At 45.6% G+C, this 10898-nt stretch overlaps 1 long non-coding RNA gene across 2 annotated transcripts in view; it reads right to left on the bottom strand.

The window, feature by feature from the left end:
- Nucleotides 1-841: 841 nt before the first annotated feature.
- The window catches only part of LOC132537024 (uncharacterized), a 263643-nt gene continuing 253586 nt past the window's right edge, over nucleotides 842-10898 (bottom strand). Inside the window, exons 3-5 of one of the 2 annotated variants that reach the window (XR_009548541.1) lie at nucleotides 5721-5853; nucleotides 3191-3281; nucleotides 842-1490 (exon numbers count right to left, since the gene is read on the bottom strand). This is a non-coding gene — a long non-coding RNA (uncharacterized LOC132537024). Of the gene's footprint in view, nucleotides 1491-3122; nucleotides 3282-5720; nucleotides 5854-10898 lie in introns of those variants that run through there. The other variant, XR_009548540.1, reaches the window with a different exon arrangement.

Genomic DNA, 10898 nt, shown 5'->3' with positions numbered 1-10898 from the left:
CCACCCTCTGTATGTCACATCTTGTTTACACCCTACTTGGAAAATATTTAAAGATAGCATTGTTCGTTTTAGTGAGTTGTGAGTTGGTAGTTCTGTTAGTTTAGCTTAGCTTGGTATAGATTGCGCTGTGTCCTGTGAATAAAGAGATACTGCATACAGCTCAACCATGAGTCCCTTATCTTCTGTTACCCGCCCATGAAGCCAGCCCGTCGAAAACAACAACCTGTGTATGTGGGAGGTCACTTCACAAACAGTGAAGCAGGTCTGCAGGTGTCTTTCTCTCCCCCTTTCTGCTTCCTGTCCTCTTTCAGATTCTCTTGTCTTATCCAACAACAACAGCTATAACAATAACAACAGCAACAACAACAAGGGCAATGAAATGTGAAAAACAGCTTCCAGGAGCAGTGGATTTGTAGTGCTGTCACCAAGCCCCAATGATAACTTTGGAGGCAAAAAAAAAAAAAGACAAAAACCCATAAGGTATACATGAACTTCAGAGACAAGCACATACTCAGTGTATATAGAAAGGGAAAAGAGAGGAGTTGGGTGGTAGCGCAGCAGGCTTCTCGGCCATGGCATAAAAGGCAATGATCTCGGTAAGAGCCCCTGGCTTCCCACCTATAGGGGAGTTGCTCCACAAGCAGTGAAGCAGGTCTGTAGGTGTCTATCTTTCCTCCCCTCTCTGTCTTCCCCTCCTCTCTCCATTTCTCTCTGTCCTATCCAACAATGAAGACATTAGTAACAACAACAATAATGACTACAACAATAAAACAAGGGAAACATAATGGAATAAAAATAAATAAATAATTTTTTTAATAAAGGGAAAAGGGGAGCTGGGTAGTACTACAGCAGGTTAAGCAATGTGGTGCAAAATGCAAGGACCTGCTGAAGGATCCCAGTTCGAGCCCCCAGCTCCCTGCCTGTAGGGGAGTCACTTCACAGGCGGTGAAGCAGATCTCCAGGTGTCTTTCCCCATCGTCTGTTCCCCTCCTCTGTTTCTCTCTGTCCTGTGTAACAATGAAGACATCAATACTAATAACTACAACAACAATAAAAAAGGGCAACCAAAGGGAAAATATAAAAAAAAATAATAAAAGCAAAAGGGAAAAGAAACACTGAAATGCCCAGCAGCATATGACTAGTGGGTGTCCCTAGGGGATACTGACACATATTATGAGGCCAGTCACTGCAATGAAGATGTAACTGGGGCAACGCAGGGCCGTCCTGCTGTACTGTGGTGCACTGCAGCACCCAGGCTACTACACACCCGCACAGATGGGGGACACTGAGTTGTACCCAGGGCCAGCATGGACGGGCCCCGCAGTATCACCAGGGCCACGCGCATCTGCATGAACAGGGATTGCTGCCAGGTGGCTTCTTGCTGATACAGGGGGAGAAGTTCTGCTCATCCAACAGGGTTCCCAGGGCCTGGGAGTTCCTGGTAATGCCCTGGAATCCCGACCAGGGGACTCGCCCATCAGCAAGGACACCTGTCAACAAGACACTGAGCTATGGGAGGAGCAGAGGAAGAGGTTCCTGTCTGCTCAGTAGAGGCTTGGAGAGAATGGAGGACAGCTAAATATGGGGCCTGGGGCAGGTCCACTTCCTACTGAGGCTCAGTAGGACAGAAAGGAGGGGACAGCAAACTCCTATTTAATACAAGAAGGGATTCTCCTACATCAACATGGGAATATTTGTTAATAGATGAGTTGATACATGCATCCTGGTTTTCCTACCTGAGACCCAAGACTTCTAAAATGGAACCCAAATATAGTCCCTTACAAAGGCTTTCGGCAAGAACGCTCTATTCCTTGATGGAACAGAGCCTTTGTGCAATCTTATAATAGTGACTCCAGAACACCGACAGTCAGAAAAGGAGTCTCATCCCGAGAAGGACTGTCAGGCTCAGCTGTATTGTTAATTACAGATAGACATGCCCTGGTGTAGGCTCTGATTTTCTGTGACTGATGACAATAGCTGGTCTATTTTATTTTTTGGGGGGCAGGGCAAATGGAGATTATTAAACAAGTTAATTTAATGCAACCTCATCCTTCACCATCTGTTAAGGCAAGATTCAAGTACAGTTTCCTCAGGTTTCAGTAAAGTAAACATATTATTGACAACAACAACAACAAGAACAAAAAGCTGAACTATATGTTAATAAAGTAAGAGTCACCTATATGTTAATAAAGTAAGAGTCACCTTAATAAAAGGTATGTTATATGATTTTCATTCTTGGTGTAAGATCTTTTTTCTCAAGATAGAGACAGAAAAACAAAGGGGCGAAGAGACAGACAAATAGACAGACAGAGACAGAGAGAGAGATGGTGCCAAAGCTTTTTTCACCATGGAGGGTCTAGGCTTGAGGCTTTGTCATACAAAAGCAAGGTAGTGCTTTACCTAAGAGAGCCTTTTTCCCTTCCTCTGATGCAAAAGCTTATCAAATCATTTTTTTTCTGTTGTAGGAATATTAGAAGCATAACATGGAATCATGAGGGAATATGAAGCTGGAGAATTAAAAAAAATTAGTCCTGACAATCAACATCCAGTCAATATGTGGGAAGTAAGTCAGTGGAGTGAGGTCAGAGCCACATTCTAGCTGAGTCAGGCTGTGCTCAGAGTCCCTTCACCTCCCAATACTCTCTGTGCATGGGAGTTCCCCACTACAAGTATGGATTGACAGGCCTGGCAGTGCATCTGCTCCCAGGGTGGCCAGGATACTGGACACACACTGGGGTGGGGAAGGCCTCTTCCCAGGCCCTAAAGGTCCTGCTCTAATGACAGAACAATGCACCTACAGAGAAACCCATGAAGAACAGGATCTGGGCATCTGAAATAAAAGCCACCTCTAGCCTGTGGACAACACGAGACCCAGGGAGTCATTTCAACTGGGAATCAAAGTCAGCACATAGCATCCAATGCTCATGTTCAAGCTGATAATTGTAGGGCCTGTAAATTATCTCTTAAATATCTATGTCACCCCTGGCAGAAAAAGGGTTGCCCACACTGACCTAGAGCAATTCCCAAAATAAAATACCGTTCTAGAAATGACTTCGGATGAGAATTGGGTCCCTGTCTGTAACCTTCCCTGAACCCCCGCACCCCGCACATGCGAATGGTCCTGTGTCATGATCCTGCTTCAGAAAGGGAGACATCCCAGAGGAGGCACTTTGGGAAGGCTGGGGCTCACCTCTCCCCTGCTGGCTCCTTCTCTACTGCCTGGCCTTGTGGACCAGCTGCCCTGGGGTCTCTGAAGTCATCTGCTCCAGATGGAAGGGCTCCTTGAGGGTGGGAAAAGACCATGAAATGGTGAGTCCAGATAAAGTACCTGAGGGGATTCTGAATGATCCTTTCACATTTACCATTTTTTTCTAGGTTACCTCAGTAAATCATAAGGGACAGGGACCTGTGAAAACACTGAAAACACCATTTGTAAGGATGACAATTAACTGAGGGAAACTGTTATTTGTTTATGCTGAGGAACTTTTTATTTTTTCCCCCAAGGGTTGTTGCTGGGGCTTGGTGCCTGCACTATGAATCCATTGTTCCTAGAGGCCATTTTTCCCATTGCTGTAGTTGTTATAGCTGCTGTTGTTGGACAGGACAGAGAGAAATTGAGAGAGGAGGGGAAGACAGGGGGAGAGAAAGAAAGACAGACACCTGCAGACCTGCTTCACTGCCTGTGAAGCGAGGCCCCTGCAGGTGGGGAGCCTGCAACTAGAACCTGGATCCTTAACCTGGTCCTTGCACTTCCTTTTTAAAAAAATTTTTTTTTATTTAAGAAAGGATTAATTAACAAAACCATAGGATAGGAGGGGTATAAATCTACACAATTTCCACCACCCAATCTCCATATCCCACCCCCTCCTCTGCCAGGGTACTGGAGAACGCTCCTCAAATTAGAGTATTCCTTCTCCATGGGAAACATGCGAGAAGAAGTCCAGAAAGTCTCAGTGGAAATCCCCATGCATATCTCAAGGTCTATGATCATGGTCATAACCAAATTGTGGCCCGGAGTAAAATGTAGTCCTTTTCCTCAGGAAACATGGGAGAGGGAATCCAGAAAGTCCAAGGAGAAATCTCAGTGCATCTCCCAAGCTCTATGATTAGGGTCACAAGAAACCAAAGTTCCTGGTCAGAAACAAAGTGTGGCCCAGAGCAAAATGTTCCAGAGACAGAGTAACTGTCTCATGATGAAACAGTAGAGGCTTTGGCAAACCTCTTCATAAGTGGAAGAGAAGACCATAGTGCATAGGTAGGCAAAGTCTTCACTTATCTGGGAGTTATCCTCTTCATAAGTGGAAGAGAAGACCATAGTGCATAGGTAGGCAAAGTCTTCACTTATCTGTGCAGGTCCAGTCCCACGTTGTAAGCGCCATTATGTTGTTTTCGACGGGCTGGCTTCACGGGCAGGTAATAGACGACGAGGGACTCATGGTTGAGCTGTATGCAGTATCTCTTTATTCATACAGGACACAGCGCAATCTATAGCAAGCTAAGCTAAACTAACTACAAACAATCTTGTCCTTATAAATAAACTAGCCCAGTAGGGTGGGAACAGGATGCAACGCAGAGAGGGTGGAGAGAAAAGTGACTGGTGAAAATCAGGGTATGACAAGGAGAGGGGGTGGAGCAGGCAAGAATTCTACCACTGAACCACCAATGCCCTGGAGGGAGGGTGGTGCTTGTTAACAGCGGTTATGTAAATAGAATGAAGGGGTTATGTAAATAGAATAGTGTTAAGCAGGGGGGATTAAACTAATGAAACAGAAGGGGTTTTTAGAAGCATACCAACACCCCCAAGGGTTATTGCTGGGGCTTGGTGCCTACACTATGAATCCATTGTTCCTAGAGGCCATTTTTCCCATTGTTGTAGTTGTTATAGCTGCTGTTGTTGGATAGGACAGAGAGAAATCGAGAGAGGAGGGGAAGACAGAGGGGGAGAGAAAGAAAGACAGACACCTGCAGACCTGCTTCACTGCCTGTGAAGCGTGGCCCCTGCAGGTGGGGAGCCTGCAACTAGAACCTGGATCCTTAACCTGGTCCTTGCACTTCTTACCATGTGCACTTAACCTGCTGTGCTACCTCTTGGCCCCCAGGAATGATGTTTTGCAAGACTGTAGTCATCTGATGGGTTCACATTCATATCTCCCTAAACTACATGTAGAAACTCTCACCCTCAGCCATATGCTATCTCCCTTGAACACAGGGCTTTGGGCCTCTCCCCTGCTTTTAGAAAATTTATTTGATTCTTGTAGGAGTTTCCAGTTAGTAAACATCACTCCCTTTTTTAAAAAAAATATGTATCATTGGATAGAGACAGAGATAAATTGAGAGAGGAGGGGATACAGAGAAGGAGAGAGCCAGAGACATTTGCAGGCCTGCTTCACTACTCCAGAAGCTTCAACAGGGGCTTGAACCTGTGTGCTTGTGCTCTGTAATGTGTGTGCTTTTTCAGGACATGGCCACCTGGCCCTCAAACTCACTTCCTTACAAGGAGTATGATGACTGACATCAGGAAGAACCTGATCAACATTATGGAATTTAATAAGCAACATTATTTCTATATTTAGGCTGTAGAGCCACTAAGAATTCCTTTTGCTTCCTATGCCTTTACAGTTTCCCATAAACATAAATATCTGTAGTTTCCCTAGTAAACCAACTGCACAGCATGCAGGTGGTATACCCATTAGAGTGCAAATGTTAGCAAGAGCAAGGACCTGGGTTCCGTTCCCTGCTTCCACCTGCTCTGGAGAAGCTTCATGGGCTATGACGCGGTGCTATAGGTGTCTGACTCTCTTCCTCTCCACCCTCTCCAGACAGGAATGCCACTCTTGTTTTTGCTGAACTGACCTGCAGTGCAAGAAATTGGGAAGAAATAAGTTCAACTCCACAAAATACTGATGTCCATATTTCCTTTTTTTATCTGTGGGCCTCCTGTGCATGATTACACTGTGCCAGATGACCCGTGTTTTCTTTTGTTTTTCCCTTTTAATGTTCAGAAGGGAACGAGAGAGAATAACAAAGACTAAAGCTTCATGCTTGAGCCATTGGCTTTACAGACAAGTAGATGAAAAGGTTTTAAATGTAAAAGTCATGACCACATGGAAAACCAAGATGGAGGTCTTAGGAGAAAGTAACCACGAAGCTGGGCCAGCCTAGAACCAGTGACCTCTTGTCTCTGCTGGTGGCTCTCTTGGATCTTTGCAAGTAGGCAGACACCCACAGGCTAAGCAGAGGCACTGAGTGCTTGATCCTGAAGCTCCTTTCAAACTCAGAGAGACAGAGAGAAGCACTCTGTCATTCTCCCCTCTGCTCTTAGCCCAACCCATGGAGCTCCTGCAGCTCTGTCCTCATCTGGCAACTCAGCAAGGGTGGGGAGAGGGGCCTGAGCACTGTGTGTGCTCACTGACCCTGGAGACACCACACCACAGGCAGGAAGGTCCTGCCCTCAGAGCTGAGGCTCCAGTGTGGCTGCACTCTTCACTTCTGGGTTTACAAATGCCATTCAGAGAATGCTGAGAGTTCCTTTCCTGTTGCTGAATTTCTGATATTTATACTTTGTTACACTTAATGTATATACTACATTACTAAACCTCATACATTAGTAGAAATGATGAAATTTTTAAGCCGGGCCTTCTAAATTATTTCAGGCCTTCACAGAAAAGAATACATGATTGGAAAAAAGATTTCAATAGCCTTTTCATAAAAGAATGAAATAAATAAATTTATTTAGAGTTTCTTTCAAGTATTTATTTAGGATGAGAGGAATAGATCACCAGGTAGCCTACTTCAAAACTCCATTTGTTGATTGATGAGAGAGACAGAGATAGAATGACACATGACACAAGCATATGCAGTGCCACAGACCAGACCTGAGATTTATGTTGCTGAGTTGTTTCTACCCAGTGCCAAAAACCATTCTGTAGCTGTCACTTACCTCTTTACTTATTCACCAAGCATAATCCTATTTATCCCAAAGGATACAACATCATCTTTACTTTCCTAGGGGATACTTCATTGAGTATATGTCCCATAACTTTTTTTTTTTTTCCTCCTCCAGGGTTATTGCTGGGCTTGGTGCCTGCACCATGAATCCACCGCTCCTGGAGGCCATTTTTTCCCCCTTTTGTTGCCCTTGTTGTAGCTTCATTGTGGTTATTATTATTGCCCTTGTTGACGCGATTCGTTGTTGGATAGGACAGAGAGAAATGGAGAGAGGAGGGGAAGACAGAGAAGGGGAGAGAAAGATAGACACCTGCAGACCTGCTTCACCGCTTGTGAAGCAACTCCCCTGCAGGTGGGGAGCCGGGGGCTCAAACTGGGATCCTTGCGCCAGTTCCTGCGCTTTGCGCCACATGCGCTTAACCCACTGCACCACCGCCTGACCCCCATCCCATAACTTTTTTATGCAGTCATCTGTCAAAGGGCATTTGGGTTGCTTCCAAATGGGGGCTATATAGGTCCTAAACTGGAGAAATGTGGGCTGTGGTTTTTCTAGTTGTTCAGGAAGCTTGATGGACGCCTGTCTTTTATTTACCACTAGACACACAACCACCTCAACATTATGCCTCTGCCAGGCATCATTCACAGTTTTGGATGAGACCTTGGTTTGCAAGACTATATGTTTCAGACATGTCCATGCAGCTTCCAGGGGAAGTTTCCAACACTGTCCAGGTCCCGGACCTCTAGGTGCTAATGACCGTCCACCACAAGTGGCTACTAATGAATTCTTATCTGCATCTTCAGATTGGCCTACATATATAAGTTATTTTCCTGAGGAAATGAAATAGTGTCCTATAGTAAGAACTAAAAAAAAAAGAAAAGAAAAAAGGCCCAATTCTCATGCAACCAACTTTTGAATGGGGAAGACAGAAATTCAACAGAAGAGACTACCAATCACAATGTGATTCTAGACTCCTGGAAATATTACCCAGAAAAAAACAAAGAGGGAAGTGAGGGAGTAAAGGTGAAAGATGAAATCTGAATGATACTGTGGAGAGGACAAACAAGGAAGGCTCCTTGGAAGAGCTCATTTGAAAGGAGACTTATTTGAATTTAATTTCTTTTTTTTTTTTCAGAGCTCTGCTCAGATCTGGCTTATGGTGGTAGCAGGGTTTGAACCTGGGACCCTGAAGCTTCTGACATAAATGTCATTTGCATAGCCATTATGCTCTCTCCCTGGCTCTTGATTTATTTTAATCACTGCAGGGAATAATCCTGGCCCTGCCATCTGCACAGTGCCACTGAATGGCCCTAATGCCCAACTGTATAATATTTAAAATAATTTTTTAGAGAGAGAGAGAGAGAGAGAGAGAGCAGTTGGAGAAAGAGAGACAGAGTCATCACAGCACCTGTCACCACCCATGACGAGACTAAGGCCATGTATGGTGCTGATGCTCAAATGCAGGGATTCAAACATGGGAGGCATGCACTCTAAGAGATGAGCTATCTCCAGTCACCAAAATGTAAACACACTTTGAATTCATCTAAAATGCCACTGTGAATAACTGCAGGAACGATATAAAATTGAAGGGGAAAATTACACTTCTCACTGATATTTTTAGCTAAAATTGGTGTTACGTCCTGGACCCAGACATGAACATGTTTATGTCCACAGTATCAGTGAGACAAGCCCCACTCTTTCATTTAGACATGGTTCAAGTCACTCACATCAGTTTCTGTTTTTAAAGGAAAAATGGAAAGACTCTAAGTTACAGAACAGCCTGACATGTACTTCCAAAGAACATGAGCTGCTCAGAAGGGTCCCCAGAACAACAATCCACACACTGTTACTATGGTGCGATCTCCGCATCTCGGCTTCCTCACCAGCCTGGCCACCACCACTGGCAATGCTCTGTCTTAATCTTATCTTCATATTCACTGAGCATGCTCTTACCAAACCAGACGTGTGTGGGCACTCACAGGACTAACTGACCCCACTTCTCTAAGTTGATGTCAATGTCCCTGAAGCCCCGTGGCTGTTCCTCCAAATAAATGTAAAGCACAGGGAGTTTCACCTGGAGCTATTCAGCACTGAGCTCGGCCCCCCAGAGGAAGTCCATCCTGTGACAGAACAGAATTTCTGGGGTCTAAAAACTCCTCAGATGGTGCCCACCTGCAGCCAGGCTTCATCTCTGCACACTGATGTGCTAAGAACGCTGTGTTCTGCACTAAACTCTGCTCCCTCACCTCAATAATAGTAACTCTGAGCTTCCTTCAGAAGTATGTTTAAATTCTAATATGCAGTTCATTCTGACGGAAGAGAACGTCTAACAGCTGCTGGGAAAATGCAAGTGCATCTGCGTGTATCTTGGATGCTGAATCCCAGGCCCCAGACTGTTCAGTTATTTCCCTATCGTGTTCAGTCCTGGCTATGCTGTGTCATGTTCATAGGTAAGGCCGGTAGGACTCCAACATCAGAAGCTAACTCAGTAGGAACCAAAAGGTTTGGGCTCTGTGTGTGCATATGTATGTGTCTACATCCACACATCACTACCCCTGACATGTTTGATGAGAGGGCTCAGGGCAAAAGCCATGGCTCAGGTGCTAGCTCATCTGGTAGAGAGCACATGATACCATAGTAGAGGACCTGGGTTCAAGTCCCTGGTTCCCTCTTGAAGGGGTAAGAACTCAGGAGCAGGTGACCAATGCTGCATGCGATCATCTTCTCTCTTTATTTTGAATAGAGAGAGAAATTGAAAGTGGAAAGAGAGATTATAGAAAGGGAGAGACACCTGCTGCTCTGCTTAACTGCTCTGTGAAGCCTCCTTTCCCCCCGGGTGAGGACCTGAGGCTTAAACCTGGGTCCTTGTACATTATCGTAGCTGAGCTCTATAGTGTGTGACACTGTTTTCCCCATCCATCTGGGTGCTCCATCGAATGAAAAATGGGAATAGAAGAAGATAAAGAATGGCCTCTAGGAATGGTGGAGTTGGGCAGGTGTGGAGGCCCAGCCCTGGAGGGACAAAATGAAGCACAGAGTAAAGGCCGTCTCACACTAAACATTTCTGTGAACTTTCAAAGGTTCAGTGTTCACCTCACTGTTGCCTTCCTTCTAGCTTTTGCTCTTTGTCTGTTTTCCTTTTGCCATCATCTTAATGGGGGCCTCCAGGTTTATGGGAGAGTTGACATAAGGGCACAATCCCAATCACTGTCTCTGTAACTTATGGAGACACCCTGTCTCCTGCCCTCAGAAAGCAGAAGCGCCTTTGAAGAAGCTTCTGGAAGCTCCAGGTGGGAAGCAGTGACGTCAAGGTCATAGGCATGTGGCTGAGGTCTCAGACCCACATCACTGAGTGCACCCCTTCTTACCATCCAGCAGGACGGGATCCCCCTGTGCACTGTGACTCCTGGTGGACTTGGGGTGTGGTCTCCAACCCGGGTCCTGGTGCCTCCTCTCAGAGCAGAAGTGCAGACCCATGTGGACCCAGGAAATCAGGCAGGAGCAGGAGTGGGAGCAGGAGAAGGAGGCAGAGGCTCAGGGCATAGAGAGAGCAGGGGTGAGTCTTTCCTGGATGAGTCATGGTGTTGAGGGAGAGGAGGCACAACCCAGAAATGGGAGTGGTTACAGCTGTAGGTGGGGCCTTTGGCTTTAAAAGTGGTGAACCTTGTGGGGCTTGCTCTCTTTCTGGGGAATACCATGTGATCAAGGAGAAAGTAAGTGAGTTCTTTCCTCTCCCTCTCCCTCTCTTGTACACTAACATGTTTCGTTTTCTCTACAGTTTAGTTTACTTGGATAATCATGCTCTCTTTTTAATTCATTGTTGAGATTGGCGTGAGGCACTTTCAGAATGGGGGCAGATGCCCCCCCACCACATTATCTCTTTAACAATTGTGTGGGATGGAGGGGCTGTGAGTCAGTGTTGGGATCCCCAATAAAGGCCCAGCAGTGTCAC

Source organism: Erinaceus europaeus, chromosome 2 (genome assembly GCF_950295315.1).
Source record: "Erinaceus europaeus chromosome 2, mEriEur2.1, whole genome shotgun sequence".
NCBI classification, from domain to species: Eukaryota; Metazoa; Chordata; class Mammalia; order Eulipotyphla; family Erinaceidae; genus Erinaceus; species Erinaceus europaeus.
Note: the sequence above shows the minus strand (reverse complement) of the source record. Positions and strands in the feature narration are given on the sequence as shown.